Consider the following 24,401-nt stretch of genomic DNA (forward strand, 5'->3'; position numbering starts at 1 on the left):
ATTTGAAGACATTAGTTCAGTCCTCACATTTTAGAAATGTAGAAAACTGAATCTCTTACAGATTAAATGATGTGTTGAATTCACAGGTGGAACCTAAGCTGGTTTTTTTGACCAGTGCTCTTTTATACCACCTCCTCTCTCTTTTTTTGTGATATTATTGCCTGTCCAGATCCCATGTTGTCATATATTTTTATATGTGGTTTGTGCTGTTAAAGACCACTTTTCACAATGCACACATTGAACTATAGGCTTTTACCATTATTGGTTTTGTTACTTGAAATTATAATTGGAACAATTAGAGATGTGTCAGTGGAAAGGCAATGAAAGAGGGCCATTAAGAGCTAATAAATGCCTCTCCTCATGGGAATGGAGGTCTTTTCTTTTCTAAGTATTTGAGCTCTTTTAACTGGTGCTTTTAAGTGGCTAGAAATAACACTTGCCACACGCTTGTGGAATACTCTAGATGCCAGGGGATTCATTTCATTTGGTATTTGAATTGAACACGCTGTAGTTGGAGAATGTTTGTTGGTTTAAGCTTTCATTCCATGTTTTACATTAACCTTTCTCATGGAAAGCAGTTGAACAATACTGAGAGTTCTTAGAGAATGAAGTCCTTAGATAGCTAATGACTTTTCAGGAAGCAGATGAAAAGGTTAAAGTTATAGGTGTTTATTTTTATATATTTCCTTTTCATATCACCCAGAATTTTCCATACAGTGTGACAAACTGAATCTAGTTTACCCTAAAGTCACATGCCTATGGCTAGCAAAAGATCATCAAAGATACTTGTTGCTATGGAGATACATGTTCTGAAACAAATTTGGGTAATTAATTACCAAAAAGATTTCAGAATAACTATTGTTTTTGCCTAAAATAATGATAAAGATGATGGTGGTGTTAATGATGGCAGCTAACATTTTTTGACCACTTACCATGTGCGAGGTGCTAGTGTACCCATTTGTGTCTAACTCTTTGCGACCCCATGGACTGTAGCCTGTCAGGCTCCTCTGTCCATGGGATTCTTCAGGCAAGAATACTGGAGTGGGTTGACATTTCCCCCAAGTCTCCCACATCGCCTACATTGCAGGCAGACTTCTACCTGCTGAGCTGTCGGGGAATGTTACTGTAAGTACTGCAGTCTTCTGTGTACTATTTCGAAATGCAGAGTCCTCTGAAAAGGAAGTATTTTTGTAATTCATTTCGCAAAACTTACATTGTGCCTAAACTCATTTACCGGTGAAATTTACCTGAGTGATGTGAGATTATTCATAGTTTATCTTTATCTCTGTTACTGTGAGTAGTCATTTGTTTTGCAACAGATTTATTACTAGAAAATATATATTTGATATGTTAGTCTATTTAATTTCAGTGCTGTTTTAGATTTCATGATACAATATAAGTTTCATACATCATTTTACTGTTCTCACATCAGAAAAATTAAAAAAAAATTTAAAATTGAAGTATAGATTTACTTACTTTCTGGTGTACAGTATAAATAAAATATCTTTAATATTTCCCACTATGGTTTATTAAAGGATATTGAATATAGGTCCCTGTGCTATACAGTAGGTCCTTGTTGTTTACCTATTTTGTATATTGTAGTTCTTCCCCCACCCCGTTCCCCCTTTGGTAACTATAAATTTGTTTTCTGTGTCTGTGCGTCTATTTCTCAAATTAGAAAAAAATTTGAGTTATGTATCACATATGGCCACCACAGATGAAGGATTGTATTATCTCTACCCCCACCCCAACTTACGGATGAGGAAACTGAGCCAGTTAGCAGTGGATTCTGAATTTAAACCCAGGCATTTTTAATTCTAGAATGTGTACTCTTAACCACTGTGCTAGGAGATCAGCCCTGGGATTTCTTTGGAAGGAATGATGCTAACGCTGAAACTCCAGTACTTTGGCCACCTCATGCAGAGTTGACTCATTGGAAAAGACTCTGATGCTGGGAGGGATTGGGGCAGGAGGAAAAGGGGATGACGGAGGATGAGATGGCTGGATGGCATCACCGACTCGATGGACGTGAGTTTGAGTGCACCCCGGGAGATGGTGATGGATAGGGAGGCTTGGCGTGCTGCGATTCATGGGGTCACAAAGAGTTGGACAAGACTGAGCGACTGAACCGAACTGATACTGCCTTAAAAATGCTATACTGCCTTAAAAATAAGTATTTAAAGCCATTTCACAGAAATAATTGTTATAGTATTTATCTAATAAAACTCCAATAACGATAAATTCCTGTAGGAAATAAAACCCACTGACCCAAATCCAAAGAATGGACTTGGGAGAACCGAGATGCAGAGAGAAGCGTGGTTTAAGGAAGGTCTTGCAAGATGAGTGTCCAGTGAGCAGGCACACCCAGTGTCATCACAGCAAGCAGTTCATTCCCTAGCATGCAAGTCCCTCCCCCAGTTCCTCATTGGCTGACGACTGTGGGGCGAACCATCTTCTCAGACTTCGCCTTAGTTTATGCTCTTCCTGTTTACGCACAGGCCCCTTCCTGACCTCTTGTTTCCCCCTTTCCTGGGCACTTATTCCCATTCTTATGTTTTGAATTCACCATTGGATTGATCCCGTGTGAAGCCCTAGGCATCCATCCCTCTCTCCCTTTGTTTGCCTGGACTTTGCAGTTTTGTAAACCTTAAGGTTGCTACATTAGCTGCTGCTGCTAAGTCACTTTTCAGTCGTGTCTGACTCTGTGCGACCCCATAGACGGCAGCCCACCAGGCTCCCCCGTCCCCAGGATTCTCCAGGCAAGAACACTGGAGTGGGTTGCCATTTTCTTCTCCAATGCATGAAAGTGAAAAGTGAAAGGGAAGTTGCTCAGTATTGTCCGACCCTCAGCGACCCCATGGACTGCAGCCTTCCAGGCTCCTCCGTCTATGGGATTTTCCAGGTAAGAGTACTGGAGTGGGGTGCCATTGCCTTCTCAAGTCATTATTCAAGCTAGCTATTGGTAGGTACGGAGAAGGCAATGGCACCTTACTGCAGTGCTCTTGCCTGGAAAATTCCATGGACGGAGGAGCCTGGTAGGCTGCAGTTCTTGCGGTCGCGAAGAGTCGGACACGACTGAGCGACTTCACTTTCACTTTTTACTTTGATGCATTGGAGAAGGAAATGGCAACCCAACCAGTGTTCTTGCTGGAGAATCCCAGGGACAGGTAGCCTGGTGGGCTGCCATCTATGGGGTCGCACAGAGTCGGACACGACTGAAGTGACTTAGCAGTAGCATTGGTAGGTAGTTTCTCATTCTTAAGTTAGCATTTATTCTTGAAAATGGACCATTAAACATTAATGTTTCTTATATTCAGATTCAAAAAGAATTACTCCATTAATATCTCTGTTCCATTTCCTATGTTAAATGCTATCTGAAGCACTAATGGCCATTGATATTTTAGTAGATTCTATCAGCTTTGATTGTTTTATCTTGAACCTAATGATCTGTTCTTTGGACTGCTTAAATTTTCAAAAGCTTGTGTGCTTGTTTTTAATGCTGCTGGGTCTTACAAGAAAGTAAACATTGTTGCTGAGGCAAATGATACTTTGAGATGCTATATACTCTAAACTAGGGTCCTCAACCTTTTTGGCACCAGGGACCAGTTTCATGGAAGACAATTTTCCACTGACTGGGGGAAGGAGGATGATTTTGGGGTGTTTCAAGCACATTACATTTATTGAACACTTTATTTCTATTATTATTTTATCAACTCCACCTCAGTTCATTAGGCATTAGACCCTGGATTTGAGGACTCCTGCTCTAAATAACCAAGGAAACCACCAATCGGTTTAGTATAGCGAATAATTTGGACAGTAAAAAAAAAAAAAAATAAGTCACCTTAGTCACACACTCAATTTACTGATTGTTGGTGGATATGTTGGTTACATATTATTCTTGACATACACAAATAAGCAATATAATCTAATGGGTATACCCAGAGAATTGTAGATAGAGAATACAATTCTTAAATTTACTCATTAATATGCCTTCTTTACTCAGCAGAGTTTATTGAGTAGTAAGCAGGAATTTATTGAATTCTGGATGTGCTTCTAATGGCTATTTCTAGTACATCTCAGGACTTGGAGCTATGAAAAGTATTTTTCCTAAACTTTCATTGGGAATATAGTTTCAAAGGTAACTTTTAAGATAAGAAATAGCTAAATATTTATTACATGTATATTTAAAAAAATATATATGTGTGTTTATATATATAAAATCATCTCTTCAAGGTTGAATGCTTTTTCTTATTCCTTAGTTCTTTGATTTTTAAAGTTTTCATAGTCAGTGTTATAGGATCACAGAAAAAAGGCAATTAAATAGACAAGAAAAAGCACATTTCAGGTAAGAAAATAAAGTGATAGGTCACATACATGGTACCTTTATGGCTATATCTTTAATATGGCTATATCTTTAATATGGCTATATCTTTGACTATATCTTTATAGCCAAAAAAAAGATATAGCCATGGCTTTATCTTTAATTATGAATGTGTATTAAGAAAATCACCCATTAAAATTGATCTTCCCAGTATTCAGTTTTAATTCCTAGAATAGCTGACTTAATGTGTTTATGAAGTCACCATTGAGCACTTTTTTTATGCCAGGAGTTATGCTGAACACTGGCCTTACAGAAATGAGGTTTCTATCCTAGGGAGCTTGTCTAGGAGAGGGGATGTGACTGGGGTTCATGGTAAAATGGAATATGGAGGAAGAGCATCTCAAGATACAGTTATATGAGGAAATGGTTCCCGTACATAGGAAGCTGTGCCTACACTGTATCCTTAAAGGTGAGATGAGTGCAGAAAGGTACATTGGGTAAGGGCTTCTGTGGTAAAGAAGTCAACACAGGGGTCTGAATTTAGGGTGGAGTCACTTGGAACCATATGTTCTGGAAATAAATGTTTATTAGGGGGAGTAGTGGATGAAGCTTCTAGAGTGTTAGGAGAACTGGATTCAAGGATTCACTTTAAGCCGTATATAATGATTGGAAATCTGGTTCCTATTGGCAAAAAAAAGAAAAAAAATATGGTGTGGCTGTGACTCTCTGTTTTGTTCTATGGGAGAAAATGACCTATCAGTTCAGTTCAGTTCAGTTGCTCAGTCGTGTCTGACTATTTGCAACACCATGAACCACAGCTCGCCAGTCGTCCCTGTCCATCACCAACTACCGGAGTCCGCCCAAACCTATGTCCATCCAGTCGGTGATGCCATCGAACCATCTTATCCTCTGTTGTCCCCTTCTCCTCCTGCCCTCAATCTTTTCCAGTGTCAGAGTCTTTTCAAATAAGTCAGCTCTTTGCATCAGGTGGCCAAAGTATCAGAGTTTCAGCTTCAACATCAGTCCTTCCAATGAACACCCAGGACTAATCTCCTTTAGGACAGACTGGTTGGACCTCCTTCCAGTCCAAGGGACTCTCAAGAGTCTTCTTCAACACCACAGTTCAAAACCATCAATTCTTCGGCGCTCAGCTTTCTTTATAGTCCAACTCTCAAATCCATACATAACCACTGGAAAAACCATAGCCTTGACTAGACAGACCTTTGTTGGCAAAGTAATGTCTCTGCTTTTTAATATGCTGTCTAGGTTGGTAATAACTTTCCTTCCAAGAAGTAAGCGTCTTTTAATTTCATGGCTGCAGTCACCATCTGCGGTGATTTTGGAGCCCAGAAAAGTAAAGTCTGACAATGTTTCCACTGTTTCCCCATCTATTTGCCATAAAGTGATGGGACCGGATGCCATGATCTTTGTTTTCTGAATGTTGAGCTTTAAACCAACTTTTCCACTCTCCTCTTTCACTTTCATCAAAAGGCTCTTTAGTTCTTCTTCACTTTCTGCCATAAGGGTGGTGTCATCTGCATATCTGAGGTTATTGATATTTCTCCCGGCAATCTTGATTCCAGCTTGTGCTTCCCCCAGCCCAGCGTTTCTCATGATGTACTCTGCCTATAAGTTAAATAAGCAGGGTGACAATATACAGCCTTGACATACTCCTTTCACAATTTGGAACCAGTCTGTTGTTCCATGTCCAGTTCTAACTGTTGCTTCCTGACTTGCATACAGGTTTCTCAAGAGGCAGATCAGGTGGTCTAGTATTCTCATCTCTTTCAGAATTTTCCACAGTTTATTGTGATCCACACAGTCAAAGGCTTTGGCATAGTCAATAAAGCAGAAATAGATGTTTTTCTGGAACTCTCTTGCTTTTTTCATGATCCAGAGGATGTTGGCAATTTGATCTCTGGTTCCTCTGCCTTTTCTAAAACCAGCATGAACATCTGGAAGTTCATGGTTCACATATTGCTGAACCCTGGCTTGGAGAATTTTGAGCATTACTTTACTAGCGTGTGAGATGAGTGCAATTGTGTGGTAGTTTGAGCATTCTTTGGCATTGCCTTTCTATGGGATTGGAATGAAAAGTGACCTTTTCCAGACCTGTGACCACTGCTGAGTGTTCCAGATTTGCTGGCATATTGAGTGCAGCACTTTCACAGCATCGTCTTTCAGGATTTGAAATAGCTCAACTGGAATTCCATCACCTCCACTAGCTTTGTTCGTAGTGATGCTTCCTAAGGCCCACTTGACTTTACATTCCAGGATGTCTGGCTCTAGGTGAGTGATCATACCATCGTGACTATCTGGGTCGTGAAGATCTTTTTTTTGTACAGTTCTTCTGTGTATTCTTGCCACCTCTTCTTAATATCTTCTGCTTCTGTTAGGTCCAGACCATTTCTGTCCTTTATTGAGCCCATCTTTGCTTGAATGTTCCCTTGGTATCTCTAATTTTCTTGAAGAGACCTCTAGTCTTTCCCATTCTGTTGTTTTCCTCTATTTCTTTGCATTGATCGCTGAGGAATGCTTTCTTATCTCCTTGCTATTCTTTGGAACTCTGCATTCAAATGGGTATATCTTTCCTTTTCTACTTTGCATTTCGCTTCCCTTTTTTTTCACAGCTATTTGTAAGCCCTCCTCAGACAACCGTTTTGCTTTTTTGCACTTCTTGTTCTTGGGGATGGTATTGATTCCTGTCTCCTGTACAGTGTCACTAACCTCCATCCATAGTTCATCAGGCACTCTGTCTATCAGATCTTGTCCCTTAAATTTATTTCTCACTTCCACTGTATAGTCATAAGGGATTTGATTTAGGTCATACCTGAATGGTCTAGTGGTTTTCTTCACTTTCTTCAGTTTCAGTCTGAATTTGGCAATAAGGAGTTCATGATCTGAGCCACAGTCAGCTCTCGGTCTTGTTTTTGCTGACTGTATAGAGCTTCTCCATCTTTGGCTGCAAAGAATATAATCAATCTGATTTCAGTGTCGACCATCTGGTGATGTCCATGTGTAGAGTCTTCTCTTGTGTTGTTGGAAGAGGGTGTTTGCTATGACCAGTGCATTCTCTTGGCAGAACTCTATTAGCTTTTGCCCTGCTTCATTCTGTACTCCAAGGCCAAATTTGCCTGTTACTCCAGGTGTTTCTTGACTTCCTACTTTTGCAATCCAGTCCCCTATAATGAAAAGGACATCTCTTTTGGATGTTAGTTCTAGAAGGGCTTGTAGGTCTTCATAGAACTGTTCAACTTCAGCTTCTTCAGCGTTTTTGGTTGGGGCATAGACTTGGGTTACTGTGATATTGAATGGTGATGTGACTTAGCAGTGGCAACAGCCTTGGAAATGAACAGAGATCATTCTGTCATTTTTGAGATTGCATCCAAGTACTGCATTTCAGACTCTTTTGTTGACTGTTACGGCTACTGCATTTCTTCTAAGGGAATCCTGCCCACAGTAGTAGATATAATGGTCATCTGAGTTAAATTCACCCGTTCCAGTCCATCTTAGTTCACTGATTCCTAATATGTAGATGTTCACTCTTGTCATCTCCTGTTTGACTTATCCTTTTTGGCTATTTTTTTTTTGGTCCAATATCTCAGAAAAAGTGAACACAGAAGAGTACAGTATTGGCTAGAGAAGCTTCTACTCTTACTCATACTCTTTCCTTCCATCTCCCTGCCAAGGAACTGGGGTATGATACACATTCAGAACAAGGACAGTAATTGGGCCACATTTCTCCAAGTTATTCCTTAGTAGAGAAGGGGTTGAAGTGAGCTGCCTAGACCAGCCTTGCCCTAGTCATCAGGTAAGTGTTCTCTCATCCTTGTTTCTCAGTGGATGTGGTCTTCCATACGGGCCTTTCCCAATCATCCTGGTGTTAAAGTTAAAAGGTCTAAGATCATAAATGGGCTTCATGGAAAAGGGGAACAGGATGCCTTTTGGTTTCTTTGATAGCCATGCTTTAGGCCTGCGTCTTAACTTAGCCAAATGAAGGTTACATATGATCCAGCCTGTGTCTCCAGGGTTGTGAAGGGAATGTACTGGGGTTTGAGGCAAAGGCTGTCTGACCTTGTTATTGCCATAGTGGATAACAGAGAAGCCTGGCTACAGTCCATGGGGTTGCAAAGAGTCAGACGTGACTTAGCATCTGAACAAAAACAGCAGGAAAGGATGACCAACAGAATTGAGTGTTTGTTTAGTTTCCTGGGTTCTTTTATTCTTCTTTGATCTGTAGTGAAAAGTGAACGTGAAATTGCTCAGTCATGTCCGACTCTTTGTGACCCCGTGGACTGTAGTCTATGAGGTTCCTCCATGGAATTTTCCAGGTAAGAGTACTACTAGAGTGGGTTGCCATTTCCTGCATGTTCTCAGTGTGGGTAAGACTACCCCTGATGGGTCAAAAATTGATTCTCAGAGGTCAATAAAGTCTTTTGTTATATATAAAGTACACTCAGTAATATACTATAGTACATCTGTGGTATTAAATTTAATGAAGGGAAAATTAATGGGGAAAATGGCTAATAAGACCATTATTAGGCCTTATTAGGTACACAATAGTAAAAAAAAAAAAGGCTGAGAAACACTTCTAAAGTGTGGTGTCTCTCTCTTTAAAAATTTTTTTTTTATTTTTTAATTGAAAGATAATTGCTTTACAGAATTTTGTTGCTTTCTGTCAAACAAACCTCAACATGAATCAGTCATAGGTATACATATATCCCCTCCCTCTTGAATGTACCTCCCATTTTCCCTCTCCATCCTAGCCCTCTAGGTTGATACACAGCCCCTGTTTGAGTTCCCTGAAACATACAGCCAGTTCCTATTGGCTATCTATTTTACATATGGTAATATAAGTTTCCATGTTACTCTCTCCATACATCTCACCCTCCGCTCCCCTCTACCTGTGCCCATAAGTCTGTTCTCTATGTCTGTGTCTCCAATGCTGCCCTGAAAATAAAATCTTCGGTACCATCTTTCTAGATTCCATATATATATATGTGTGTGTGTGTGTGTGTGTGTGTGTGTGTGTGTTAGTATACAATATTTATCTTTCTCTTTCTGACTTACTTTACTCTGTATAATAGGCTCTTGGTTTGATGTCTTTTTGTTTGTCATTCCCTTTGTTAGGCAGTATAGGGCTGGTTCAGTGACTCATAATAACACCACTATTCTTGAACCTTTGTCTTTTTTTGCTCTGCCATTCTTAGTGCATAGCTTTCATCTTTAAGGTTGCCTTGTGCTGCGAGATGGTTGTTGCCGGAGCTTTGCTATCATGTGTAACCGACAGAGAGAAGAAAGAAGAGGGAAGGGCAAAAGCTACACAACTGCTGAATTAGATCCTTTAAAGGAACTGTCTGTGATGTCTCTCAACAGCCTCTAATTACATCTGACTAAAATTTAATTGTGTTGACACCTCATTTGTCAGGGAGGCTGGGAAGTGTAGACTTATTTATTTACCTATTTAAGTTGGGTACATTGCCATTTGCAACAAAATTGGGATTCTGTTAATAAGAAATAATGGGCAAATGGATATTGGGCAGGCAACTAATAGTCTGTTTAGTTGTCCCTTTGTTGTCCGCTTGCACGGCAGCTACCGAGGGTAAGGTATAATCTGTGATTTAAAATAGAGTGACAGCTAAGTGCCTCTGCTTGATACTAAGACTCATTAATCTGGTGCTTTAAATTCTTAAAAAATCTGACTTTGTGAATGAGCAAATAAAATCGATTAAATATGAAGGCATTAAGTTCTTGAGAGCATTTCCTAGTGGGGAGAACACATGGTATTTTGAACTGAGGACTGGCTTGTTCATTCAGTTTACAGATCTCTGACTCAGAAACTTTCGCATTTTGAATATTGCAATGGGAACCATTAATTATTGGTTAACTATATTTAATGAAAACATATTGCTTCCCGTGGCAGAGGGCTTGGCAGCCTACTCCAGTATTCTTGCCTCCATTGAGGCAAGAGCACTCCATGGACAGTAGAGTCTGGTGGGCTACAGTCTGTGGGATTGCAAAGAGTTGGACATGACTGAGTGACTAACACTATTGCTTAGAAATTTTGAGTTTTGTGAACAAAAGCGAAGTTTTGAAATTTCTTAGATGTTAGTTAAAAAAAAAAAAGTATTGTGTTTCCTGCGTTTGGATTTGCAACTGTTTTTCGAACAAAATGCTGGTGATGTTTATTGAATACTACAAATTATAGAGTAAATGATAGCAGCAAAATGGGATCTTTTACAAATCTGTAAGTGCAAATATTCTTACTGTGTGCCAAGAATTTAGGGAAAAAGGAAACTACAGTGGAAAATTTCCAATTAAATGTGTGGATTTTGGCATAATTACTTCCTTCAGCAATTAAAGTGGCATTGTAATAGCTGGCAAAGCTCCGAGATTAGGGCATGCAAACACAAAGCTGTTTTAACAGTGCCATTGTGTTCAGTGTGTGGAATACATGACCTCAGTGCTTCTTTGGGTAGGGGGTAGGCAGTATTTGGCAGTGACCTATCTCTGTTTCTCTCTATTTTTCTCTATCCCTCTTTTCCTTCCCTTTTTCTAAAATTGGGTTATCATTTTGAAGGATCATGAGATAATCCGACAGGGCCTATTTTGGAGCATATAAAATTATATTTTGAGTATAACTTTTTGGAAGGGACTTCTCTGTCTTTAAGGAATGATTTTAAAAAGTATATTGGTTCTTGGATTTTTAAAAATGTTTTTTCCTTCAAATTCTATTCTGTGTCTTCAGTTATTCAGTATTATTGACCTCTGTGATGTGTATTTTGTACTTTGGTGAGTACTGTCAGATCTTAAACATATAATAATAAGATAACTAAGATATTAGTTTAAATGGTCTTAGGAAATTACTGGTAAATTGAAAGCTATCTTGCCTGTATTTTCTGTCCATGTAAAATGCCTATTGTCTGCTTGTTTGAGGATTAGATATGGGAAAGTTTTCCTTTCATGTTTTGAATATATGGGCAATGAGAAAACATCCTCATTGAAAGCAAGATGTTAGAAGGTGTTAAAAAATAATACTTGGGCACTGAAGGAGGCATTGGGAGGAACATAGGGATGAAGGGGCACTCATTTAAATAGACCAGTATGACAAGTATGTATGGAGAGCTTAAGTAGAGGCCATGTACAGGGGGATTTCAAAGACGGCTTCTCAGAGAAGGTGATGTGGAGCTGAGTATTGAGAATTAAATAGGAGTTGGCTAGATGAAGAAATGAGAGAGCACCTGTGAGGGAGCATGGAATGTGCCAAAAAAGGTACCTGTGAGCCCAAGTGAATACAGAAACTTCCACTAGGAGTCAGGCCTTTTTTTCTGCTCTGTTTATAGTTTGGGTTTCATGCTTAATACAGTGGGGAAACATTTAATGGTGTAGAGTCTGGGAGTGATGTAATGAGACTTACGTTCCTGTTGAGGTTGGATTGGAGGGTACTCAAATTGGATGCAGGGAAATTGATTGGGAGATTTTTGTGGTTGTCTGTTTGAGACTCAGAGGCACCTGAAACTGTGGTTGAAATAGAGTAGAAAGGATGCTTTTAAGCCATATTAAGGAAGAACTAGCAGGACGTGGTGACCAATTTGGAGCATGAAGATAGAGGAAGATGGTGGGTGGATGATTTCCAGGTACTTGGTTTGGCTGACATGTATGGATGTCACATACATGTATCACATGTCACATGGATGTTTGGCTGACACATCATCAACATGATGTGGATTGTGATTGAGAATAAAGGAGGAGAAACATGTTGGATGGATGCTAATGAGTTGAATTGTTCAGTTCAGTTCAGTTCAGTCACTCAGTCGTGTCCGACTGTTTGCGACCCTGTGAATTGCAGCACACCAGGCCTCCCTGTCCATCACCAACTACTGGAGTTCACTCAGACTCACGTCCATCGAGTCCGTGATGCCATCCAGCCATCTCATCCTCTGTCGTCCCCTTCTCCTCCTGCCCCCAATCCCTCCCAGCATCAGAGTCTTTTCCAATGAGTCAGCTCTTCACATGAGGTGGCCAAAGTACTGGAGTTTCAGCTTCAGCATCATTCCTTTCAAAGAAATCCCAGGGCTGATCTCCTTCAGAATGGATTGGTTGGATCTCTTTGCAGTCCAAGGGACTCTTAAGAGTCTTCTCCAACACCACAGTTCAAAAGCATCAATTCTTCTGCACTCAGCCTTCTTCACAGTCCAATTCTCACATCCATACGTGGCCAAAGGAAAAACCATAGCCTTGACTAGACGGACCTTAGTCAGCAAAGTAATGTTTCTGCTTTTGAATATGCTATCTAGGTTGGTCATAACTTTTCTTCCAAGGAGTAAGTTGAATTGTAGAGACTGATTTTGAGACATCACTGACATCACTGATTTTAAGACACCTCCACTGACATCTAAGTGGAGGTGTCTTAAAAGGCAAGTATGACTTTGGGGATACCTTTGACTTCCGATATTTAACATTGCTCTGTGCACTCCTTCTCAATCTCTTAGTTTGCTTCTTTCATGTGCTCATTAAGTATTGGTATTTTCCACAGTCCATATTAATCACTCTTCTCCATACTGTTCCTACTCATCTGTTCTCTTGGCTTCAACAGCCTGCTCCATTGAAGACTCACAGATTTTTATCTCTAGACAGGACATTTATCCTGAGTTCCAGTTGCTCAGTCTAACTGTACTTCTCTTAATCTAGATACTCTCTAGGTATCTAAAGATCAGCATGTCCTCATTTTCTCCTATTACTTTTATAGTGTAACACAGTCTAATACTCAAGAGCACAGATGCTAGAGTTAGACTTTCTAGGTTTGAGTCTTAGATCTGTCCCTTACTAGCTTTGTGACTTTGAGAAAATTATGTAGCTTTTCTGTGCCTCAGTGTCCTCCCTGGTGAAGTGAAAATAACAATAATATCTACCTCATAGGGTTGTTATGAAGATCAAATGAGAATGATACCTAGTACACGGTAAACATATCATCAGCTATAACTAGATCTTTCTGTATTTCCTCTTCTGGTTAATGGCACCACTCTTCAATCAGGTCCCTAAACCAGAAATGTGAGATTTATCTAACTCCTTCATATCATTTCATTCCACATGAAAGTGATCATTAAATCCTGTCAAGTGTCTGTTCTCTTTATTGTCTTCTGTCTTCACTATCTTCACTATCACTGCCTTGGACTTAACCTTTATCATCTTCTTCCCCAGTGACCTAGACTAGTTAATGACTAGTCTCCCTATCTTTCGTCATCCCCCTTTTCAACGTTCTCTGTAGAGTCCCCCTTTCCGACTCTTTGCGACCCCATGGATGGTAGCCCACCTGGCTCATCTGTCCATGGGATTCTCCAGGCAAGCATACTAGAGTGGGTTGCCATTTCCTACTCCAGGGAATCTTCCTAACACGGGATTGAACCTGAGCCTTCTGCATTGTAGGTAGATTCTTTACCACTGTGCCACCCGGGAAGCCCGTGGCTTTTTTTCCCTCTTTGATACAATATGTAGTATTTTACAAATTAAACATCCAGCATGCATACAAAATCAGCACACTGCTCTAGACATAGGATTGGTACACTGATCAAAGCGCAGCAAGTCAAATAAATAAAAAGCATTATATTAGACCCTAAGGAAGTGTGTCCCACTGTTAGGTTATTTTTTAGCATAATTTTGTTCAGCAGAAGACTATGTTCTCTAGTGGCATTTACAGTTCATTTTTCAATCATGAAATTGAAATTGATCTGTAATTTGATCAATTAAAACTCTTCAGTTCCCTCTTATTTTCATAGGAATAAAAAAAAATCAAAACTGAAGCCTCTAAGGTCTTCTCCAGACGCTTCTCACCTCATCCTGACCTTTCTTTAATACTTACAGTTCCACGATGTTCTGTGTCCTCCTGATCTCCTGTGAAGTCCCTCCTACCTCATGTGTTTCTGAAATAGTTTCTGACTAGTACCCCAAGAAGAATAGATTATTCCCTATGGTGTGTTGGTACTTCATCTTATCAATCATAGAACTTAACCATAGAGTGTGTTATACTTATTGTAGTTATTTGCATGTTATTTCCCACCTGCCACATCAGCATCTATTTCTGCTTCATTTACTATGCCAAAGCCTTTGACTGTGTAGATCCCAAGAAACTGTGGAAAATTCTGAAAGAGATGGGAATACCAGAACACCTGACCTGCCTCCTGAGAAACCTGTATGCAGGTTAAGAACCAACAGGTAGAACTGTACATGGAACAATGGACTGGTTGCAAATTGAGAAAGGAGTGCATCAAGGCTATATGTTGTCACCCTGCTTATTTAACTTATATGCAGAGTACATTATGCAAAATGCTAAGCTCGATGAAGCACAGACTGGAATCAAGATTTCTGGGGGAAATATCAATAACCTCAGACATGCAGATGTCACCACCCCAATGGCAGAAAGCATAGAGGAACTAAGAGCCTCTTGCTGAAGGTGTAAGAGGAGAGTGAAAAAGCTGGCTTAAAACTCAACATTCAGGAAACGAAGATCATGGCATCTGGTCCCATCACTTCATGGCAAATAGATGGAGAAAGAATGGAAACAGTGACAGACTTTATTTTCTTGAAGTCCAGAATCATTGCAGATGGTGATTGCAGCCATGAAATTAAAAGACACTTGCTCCTTGGAAGAAAAGCTATGACCAACTTAGACAGAATATTAAAAAGCAGAGACCTTACTTTGCCTGCAAAGGTTCATATAGCCAAAGCTATAGTTTTTTCAGTAGTCATGTATGGATGTAAGAGTTGGGCCATAAAGAAAACTGAGCACTGAAGAACTGATGCTTTTGAACTGTGGTGTTGGACAAGATTCTTGGGAGTCCCTTGGATTGCAAGGAGATCAAAACAGTCCATCCTAAAGGAAATCAGTCCTGAATATTCATTGGAAGGACAATGCTGAAGCTGAAGCTCCAATACTTTGGCCACATGATGGGAAGAGCCGACTCATTAGAGAAGACCCTGATGCTAGGAAAGTTGAAAGCAGGGGGAAAAGAGGATGATGGAGGATGAGATGGTTGGATGGCATCACCAACTCAATGGACATGAATTTGAGCAAGCTCCAGGAGATGGTGAAGGACAGGGAGGTGTGGCATGCTGCAGTCCATGGGGTCACAAAGAGTCAGACATGACTGAATGACTGAACGTCAATAGTCTTCCTCCAAGACTAAGATTGTTTGAATGGATCAGTTATTTGAATTAACTTATTGGAGGTTAAGAGTTATACCTCTTGACTTTAGTCAAGGGCAGATGTTAAACATTTATTTATTGAACAGACCATCTAGTTAGTCATCATTACATCTATATTGAACAAAAACATGTTCATAATTTATTTGCTAAGGGGGAGAATTCTTTTAGCTTTTCTGATACAGCCATTGCTCTCTTTTTAGGTTTCTCAGGGTCACTCATTTTGTTATTGAACAATGATCATATTTCTTGGTAACTAAGTTTCTGGAAGAGCCAATAAGAAATGTTATCAAAGTGGTTCTTAGACCATAGCATGGAAACTGTTCTCTACTTTTTGTTCAGAAATCAGGAAAGCATGAAAGAGAATTGACTTATTACCTGAAGACCAGCTGTTAAGACTGTGTAGATTAGTGCTTTGTTGAGGTGGGCTGAGAGAGAAGAAGGGCATTTGGATTGTGGCTGCTATGTGGCATAGAGATGGAGACACTACTCCCGCCTTAAAATCTGTACAGTCCGATCATAGGTGAGGCATTCAGGCTAAAGAAGAGAGTCAATTTAATACTACATCTCTCCATATTACTCTTTGCACTTTAGCTTGAAGGTCCGTTTTTGAGGAAAATGTTGCATAATTTATATCCACAATAATAGTAAAGGCACAGTCATTTTTTCCAGCATTAATTCAATGAAGTAATTTTTCTGTTAGATCTGCTTTCAGCAGAACCAACCACCTGAAATTCAAATGGATGGTTGTACTTAGTGGCTAATGAATTATTCATGATTCTTATATCAGTGCCCTGGCTCCCTGTTGATTGAGGCTGGAATAAGGAACTGAGATTTCCAAACCAGTGCAGCTGGTCAGCATCAAGAGGACCAACTGGGCGGAGTCTCAGGCACTTCAGATCCACATTTGATTCATGAAATGTTAAAAATTGTCAAGACGTTTTTTGTAGATGAGAATATGCTAAAATATAAGGGAAAACACCCCATAGCAATAATAATAGTGCTACTTTTTTTCTGTGGTGCTTTGGTTTTTATTTTTCTTTTTTTTTCCTTTTTAAATTTATTATTATTATTATTATTTTTTACTTTACAATATTGTATTGGTTTTACCACACATCAACATGAATCTGCCACGGGTGTACATGTGTTCCCAATCCTGAACCCCCCCTTCCCCCACCCCCAACACCATCCCTCTGGGTCATCCCAGTGCACCAGCCCCATGCATCCTGCAAATTTGCCATGTGTGCATTTCATTTGATTTCATAGAATTATTTCAAATTAGTAGAAAAGGAAATAGGTTTAGAGAATTTTGCCCATTCCGTGGTAGAACTGGGGCTCTATGTGAGGTACTCTGTGTTTCATTTGAGTGTTCACCCCCTCAGCTCTCACAGCAGGAGGCTGCTGGGCATATGGTTTTCATGCTGCTGTATCACCAGAATGATGTGAATCTTCAGGGAGCCAGATTAATTACTCTTCAGAAGAAATTTCTCTTTGGTGCTTTCTTGTGCTCAAATCCTACTGTGAAGTCAGAAAAGACTTTGAAATGGCAGGATTTGGTTACCAAATCTTTTGACTTTTGGTGGGAATGTATGTGTTGCAGGTAGAACTGGTTAGAGCCACGAAGTGGGTACTTGAAACCACTTATTACTCTTAATGAAAAGTTCTGTTTACTTAATACAAAAGTAGAGATAAGTGTAAGCTGTATCTGTTGGCTTACTTTTTAGCCAAACATATGATAATTATTTGCTATTTAAAATGTATGATACCTTCTCTTTTGCTTTAATAATGTCAAAGAATTGTTACTACATCTACATTATAAACATATGATCACAAGCATGAGTTGAAACAGATGCCAGCACAAAGGTATTAAGTAACTAAACCTCCTTTTTCCCTTCCTCCTTTCCATCTTTCTTTCTACCTCTTTCTCTTAAAGAAAATACTTTATTGACTTGTTAAACACCATCACTCAGTCCTGTGTATTTTATTTTTGGTATCTATATATACTAAAACCTCATTCATGGTCCTAATAACTCAAACAGATGGCCTCTAGCTCTTTGCTCTGGAGTTTTGTTTTGTTTTCCCTTTATCCATTTTGATTCTCAAATTAACTTTCTCTTTTTAGGCCTTGACACAGAGTAGGTCTGATTTTCTTAAAGTGATTATTGAAAACATCCAAAATAGCAAATATTCTATTAATAATATAGATTCTGGAGATTATTAAAAGAGTTTCTAATTGTATGTACTTAGATGTTTTTAAAAAGGCAAAATGGTATCTGAGGAGGTCTAAAAAATTGCTGAGAAAATAAGAGAAGCTAAAGGTAAAGGCTATGGTTTTTCCAGTGGTCATGTATGCATGTGAGAGTTGGACTGTAAGGAAAGCTGAGTGCCAAAGAATTGATGCTTTTTGAACTGTGGTGTTGGAGAAGACTCTTGAGAGTCCCTTGGACTGCCAAGAGATCCAACCAGTCCATCCTAAAGGAGATCAGTCCTGGGTGTTCATTGGAAGGACTGATGTTGAAGCTGAAACTCCAATACTTTGGCCACTGATGTGAAGAGCCGACTCATTGGAAAAGACCCTGATGCTGGGAAAGATTGAGGGCAGGAGAATGAGATGGTTGAATGGCATCACCAACTCGATGGACATGGGTTTGGGTGGACTCCGGGAGTTGGTGATGGACAGGGAGGCCTGGCATGCTGTGGTTCATGGGGTCGCAGCCGACATGACTGAACGACTGAAGTGAAGGCAAAGGACAAAAGGAATGATATACCCATTTGAATGCAAATGAATAGCAAGGAGAGATAAGAAAGCCTTCCTTAATGATCAGTGCAAAGAATTAGAGGAAAACAATAGAATGGGAAAGACTAGAGATCTCTTCAAGAAAATTACAGAAAACAAAGGGAACATTTCATGCAAAGATGGACACAATGAAGAACAGAAATGATATGGATCTAACAGAAGCAGAAGATGTTGGAAGAGGTGGCAACAATACACAGAAGAACTGTACAAAAAAGATCTTTATGACCCAAATAACCATGATGGTGTGATCACTTACCTAGAGCCAGACATCCTGGAATGTGAAGTCAAGTGGGCATCACTTAGGAAGCCTCACTATGAACAAAGCTAGTGGAGGTGATGGAATTCCAGTTGAGGTAATTTGATTCAAAAAAGATGATGCTGTGAAAGTGCTGCACTCAATATGTCAGCAAATTTGCAAAACTCAGCAGTGGCCACAGGACTGGAAAAGGTCAGTTTTCATTCCAATCCTGAAGAAGGGTAATGCCAAAGAATGTTCAAACTACTGCACAATTACACTCATCTCACACGCTAGTAAAATAATGCTCAAAATTCTCCAAGACAGGCTTCTGCAGTTCGTGAACCATGAACTTCCAGATGTTCAAGCTGGATTTAGAAAAGGCAGAGGAACCAGACATCAAATTGCCAACATCTGCTGGATCATCAAAAAAGCAAGAGAGTTCCAGAAAAACATCTACTTTTGCTTTGTTGACTATGCTAAAGCCTTTGACTGTGTGGATCACAACAAACTAGAAAATTCTTAAAGAGGTGGGAATATCAGACCACCTGACCTGCCTCCTGAGAAATCTGTATGCAGGTCAAGAAGCAACAGTTAGAACTGGACATGGAATAACAGACTGGTTCCAAATAGGGAAAGGAGAAGGTCAAAGCTGTATATTGTCACCCTGCTTACTTAACTTATGTGCAGAGTACATCGTATGAAATGCCAGGCTGGATGACCCACAGGCTAGAATTAAGATTGCTGGGAGAAATATCAATAACCTCAGATATGTGCATGACACCACCCTTATGGCAGAAACTGATGAAGAACTAAAGAGCCTCTTGATGAAAGTGAAAGAGGAGACTGAAAAAGTTGCCTTAAAATTCAATATTCAGCAAACTAAGATCATAGCATATGGTCCCAACACTTCATGGCAAATAGATGATGGAAACAGTGACTGACTTTGTTGGGGTTCCAAAATCACTGCAGATGGTGACTGCAGCCGTGAAATTAAAAGACATTTTCTCCTTGGAAGAAAAGCTATGACCAACCTAGTCAGTTCACTTCAGTCGCTCAGTCATGTCTGACTCTTTGCGAACCCATGAACCGCAGCACGCCAGGCCTCCCTGTCCATCACCAACTCCTGGAGTCCACCCAAACCCATGTCCATCGAGTTGGTGATGCCATCCAAAAGATCACAAAGGTCATCTTATCCTTTGTCTTCCCCTTCTCCTCCTGTCCTCAATCTTTCCCAGTATCAAGGTCTTTTCCAGTGAGTCAGCTCTTCGCATCAGTGGCCAAAGTATTGGAGTTTCAGCTTCAACATCAGTCCTTCCAGTGAACACCCAGGACTGATCTCCTTTAGGATGGACTGGTTGGATCTCTTTGTAGTCCAAGGGACTCTCAAGAGTCTTCTCCAATACCACAGTTCAAAAGCATCAATTCTTCAGTGCTCAGCTTTCTTTATAGTCCAGCTCTCACAGCCATACAGGACCACTGGAAAAAGCATAGACTTGACTAGACGGACCTTTGTTGACAAAGTAATATCTCTGCTTTTAAATATGCTATCTAGGTTGGTCATAACTTTCCTTCCAAGGAGTAAGCGACCCACCTAGACAGCATATTAAAAAGCAGAGATATTACTTTGCCAACAAAGGTCCATCTAGTCAAAGCTGTGGTTTTTCCAGTAGCCATGTATGGATGTGAGAGTTGGACTATAAAGAAAGCTGAGCACCGAAGAATTGATGCTTTTGAACTGTGGTGTTGGAGAAGACTCTTGAGAGTCCCCTGGACTGCAAAGAGATCCAACCAGTCCATCCTAAAGGAGATCAGTCCTGAATATTTATTGGAAGGATGATGCTGAAGCTGAAACTCCAATACTTTGGCCACCTGATGCCGAAAACTGACTTGCTGGAAAAAACATTGATGATGGGAAGGATTGAAGGCAGGAGAAGGGGATGACAGAGGATGAGATAGTTCGATGGCATCACCGACTTGATGGACAGGAGTTTGAGTAAGCTCTGGGAGTTGCTGATAGTCAGGGAAGCCTGGTGTGCTGCAATCTGTGGGGTCTCAGAGACTTGGACATGACTTAGTGACTGAACTGAACTGACTAAAATGTTTTTAAAAGAGTTTTAATCTCTCTTTTCTGAACTCTAATGTATTTTATCTGATCCCTTCTAAATGGTTTTCTACGTGCATGCATGTCTCTTCCTATTAGATTTCATACACAGACAGTACAGACCCATGGCCACAGCATCTCTCTAGGAGTTCTTAGTTTTTCAGTGAATTTTTTGATAAGTAAATAATATTATTTATTCTGGTAGATTTTTTTTAAAGAGTAAAACAAATCTGTAATTTCACTATTCTCTATTTTAGTCACATCAATGACATTCGAAATGAAACTTAGCCTTTGGAGTCAAGGAGTAATTTCATTAACCTACCTAAGAGGCTGTTAGAATTTATACTAGTGCTTGCAAAATAAATTAGTTGTAAGTGGAGAAAATTTTGCTCAATTTTATCTCTGTAATGCCCTGTTTTAAAGTATCAGTGGAGCTAAAGCCTTGGGTTTTGCAGCCTTCTCACTGACCTTTACTGGTTGTATAAGCTGTTCTTTACTGAAATCCCATCTGTGTTGAAGCTGTGTTCTGCCAGCTTTCCTATGAAACTGATAGTAATTCCATGCCATTCAATTCAGTTCAGTCACTCAGTCGTGTCTGACTTCTGCGACCCCATCGACTACAGCACACTAGGCCTCCCTGTCCATCACCAACTCCCAGAGTTTACTCAAGCTCATGTGTGTCAAGTCGGTGATGCCATCCAACCATCTCATCCTCTGAGGTCCCCTTCTCCTCCCGCCTTCAATATTTCCCAGCATCAGGGTCTTTTCAAATCAGTCAGTTCTCCTCATCAGGTGGCCAAAGTATTGGAGGTTCAGCCTCAGTATCAGTCCTTCCAATGAACATTCAGGACTGATCTTAAGGATGGACTGTTTTGATCTCTTTGCAGTCCAAGGGACCTTCAAGAGTCTTCTCCAACACCACAGTTCAAAAGCATCAATTCTTCAGCACTCAGCTTTCTTTATAGTTCAACTCCTATATCCATACATGACTACTGGAAAAACCACAGCTTTGATTAGATGGACCTTTGTTGGCAAAGTAATGTCTCTGCTTTTTAATATGCTGTCTAGGTTGGTCATAGCTTTTCTTCCAAGGAGCAAGCATCTTTTAATTTCATGGCTGCAGTCACCATCTGCAGTGATTTTGGAGCCCCCAAAATAACGTCTGTCACTGTTTCCTTTGTTTCCCCATCTATTTCCCATGAAGTGATGGGACCAGATGCCATGAACTTAGTTTTCTGAATGTTGAGCTTTAAGTCAACTTTTTCACTCTCCTCTCTCACTTTCATCAAGAGGCTCTTTAGTTCTTCTTCACTTTCTGCCATAAGGTTGGTATCACCTGCACATCTGAGGATATTGATAGTTCCCCTGGCAATCTTGATTCCAGTTTGTACTTAATCCATCCCAGCATTTCTCATGATGTATTGTGCATATAAATTAAATAAACAGGGTAACAATGTACAGCTTTGATGTACTCCTTTCCCTATTTGGAACCAGTCTGTTGTTCCATGTCCAGTTATTTTTTTTTTTAACTTTATTTTACTTTACAATACTGTATTGGTTTTGCCATACATCCACATGAATCCGCCACGGGTGTACACGTGTTCCCAATCCTGAACCCCCCTCCCACCTCCTGCCCTATACCATCCCTCTGGGTCATCCCAGTGCACCAGCCCCAAGCATCCTGTATCCTGCATTGAACCTAGACTGGTGATTCATTTCTTATATAATATTATACACGTTTCAATGCCATTCTCCCAAATCATCCCACCCTCTCCCTCTCCCACAGAGTCCAAAAGACTCTATACATCTGTGTCTCTTTTGCTGTCTTGCATACAGGGTTATCGCTACCATCTTTCTAAAATTCCATGTCCAGTTCTAACTGTTGCTTCTTGACTTGCATACAGATTTTTCAGGAGGCAGGTCAGGTGGTCTGGTAGTCCCATCTCTTTAAGAATTTTCTACAGTTTGTTGTGATCCACATAGTCAAAGGCTTTGGCATAGTCAATAAAGCAGAAATAGATGTTTTTCTGGAACTCTCTTGCTTTTTCCATGATCCAGTACATGTTGGCAATTTGATCTCTGGTTCCTCTGCCTTTTCTAAATCCAGCTTGAACATCTGGAAGTTCACAGTTCACACACTGTTGAAGCCTGGCTTGGAGAATTTTGAGGATTACTTTAAGCATGTGAGATGAGTGCAATTGTGCAGTAGTTTGAGCCTTCTTTGGCATTACCTTTCTTTGAGATTGGAATGAAAACTGACCTTTTCCAGTCCTGTGGCCACTGCTGAGTTTTCCAAATTTGCTGACATATTGAGTGCAGCACTTTCACAGCATCATCTTTTTTGAATTGAAATACCTCAACTAGAAGTCCATCACCTCCACTAGCTTTATTCATAGTGATGCTGGTAAGGCCCACTTGACTTTGCATTCCAGGATGTCTGGCTCTAGGTGAGTGATCACACCACTGTGATTATCTGGGTCATGAAGATCTTTTTTGTATATTTCTTCTGTGTATTCTTGCTACCTCTGCTTAATATCTTCTGCTTCCTTTAGGTCCCTACCATTTCTGCCCTTTATTGTGCCCATCTTTGCATGAAATGTTACCTTGGTATGTCTGATTTTCTTGACGAGATCCCACGCTGTTATTACCCACTAGATCGTTCAGGAACATTTCCTATCGTGAGGCCAGTGGTTCTCCAGCCATGGTAAACATCAGTCCCCTGGTGCTTGTTAAAGAGTCTCGATGCTGCTTCTTCCCCAGATGGATCCTTGGTGTCTGTGGTCAAAATACTTTCTGGTGGTCCTGGAGCTACTTTATGGGAACCATTGCTATTGAGTCTGAAATTTATTTTGAATGGAATTTTGTGATTTTTAAAATTATGACTCTTCTAAAAGTTGTGAAGCATTCTAAGTGTTTTTAAAAGCAGTGTTATAGATATGTTTATGATTTCTCTTTAACATTGCAGAATCTGTACTGAGTTATGTGGCAGTGTAGATGTAATTATAAAATACTCTCTTTGCTGTAGTTTTATTGATCTAGGGCATATTAGCATGCCATTTGAAAGAAAATGTTTATTTGAAAAAAAATCTCTGTTTTAATAAGCTCCTATCAGGAATGAAAACAAAAAAAATCAAATTACAGTATTTTTTATGCTGTTACTTCTTACATACCCAACATTTATCTCCACTTAATCCATCCTAAAGGAGATTAGTCCTGACTGTTCATTGGAAGGACTGATGTTGAAGCTGAAACTTCAATACTTTGGCCATCTGATACAAAGAACTAACTCCTTTGAGAAGACCCTGATGCTGGAAAAGATTGAGGGCAGGAGGAGAAGGGAAGGGCAGGAGGAGACGGGAACAACAGAGGATGAGATGGTTGTATGGCATCACCGACTCAATGGACATGGGTTTGGGTACACTCCGGTAGTTGGTGATGGATAGGGAGGCCTGGTGTGCTGCGGTTCATGGGGTCGCAAAGAGTCGGACGTGACTGAGCGACTGAACTGAACTGAATCCCATATTTTGTGTGACTGTGTTGGAGAGAAATTTTAGGTATTTGAAAATACAGTTTAGTGTGCCTTTATTGCCTCTTAAAATGGGCAGTATTTGATGGTGTGAATATTAGTCTGAAAGGTGGATGAAGCGATGGTAATTTTTTAATTACCAAAGAGTTTAAGGATTAACTTCCACATCAGGTGTTTTTCTAAATGTATGGTCTCTGAAAATAAAAAATAATTGACAAT

At 40.0% G+C, this 24,401-nt stretch overlaps 1 protein-coding gene across 6 annotated transcripts in view; it reads left to right on the forward strand.

The window, feature by feature from the left end:
• Positions 1-24,401, forward strand: part of DNM3 (dynamin 3) — a 628,097-nt gene that overhangs the window by 86,673 nt on the left and 517,023 nt on the right. The gene's annotated exons all lie outside the window — the stretch shown is intronic.

This window comes from Capra hircus, chromosome 16 (assembly GCF_001704415.2).
Source record: "Capra hircus breed San Clemente chromosome 16, ASM170441v1, whole genome shotgun sequence".
NCBI lineage: Eukaryota > Metazoa > Chordata > Mammalia > Artiodactyla > Bovidae > Capra > Capra hircus.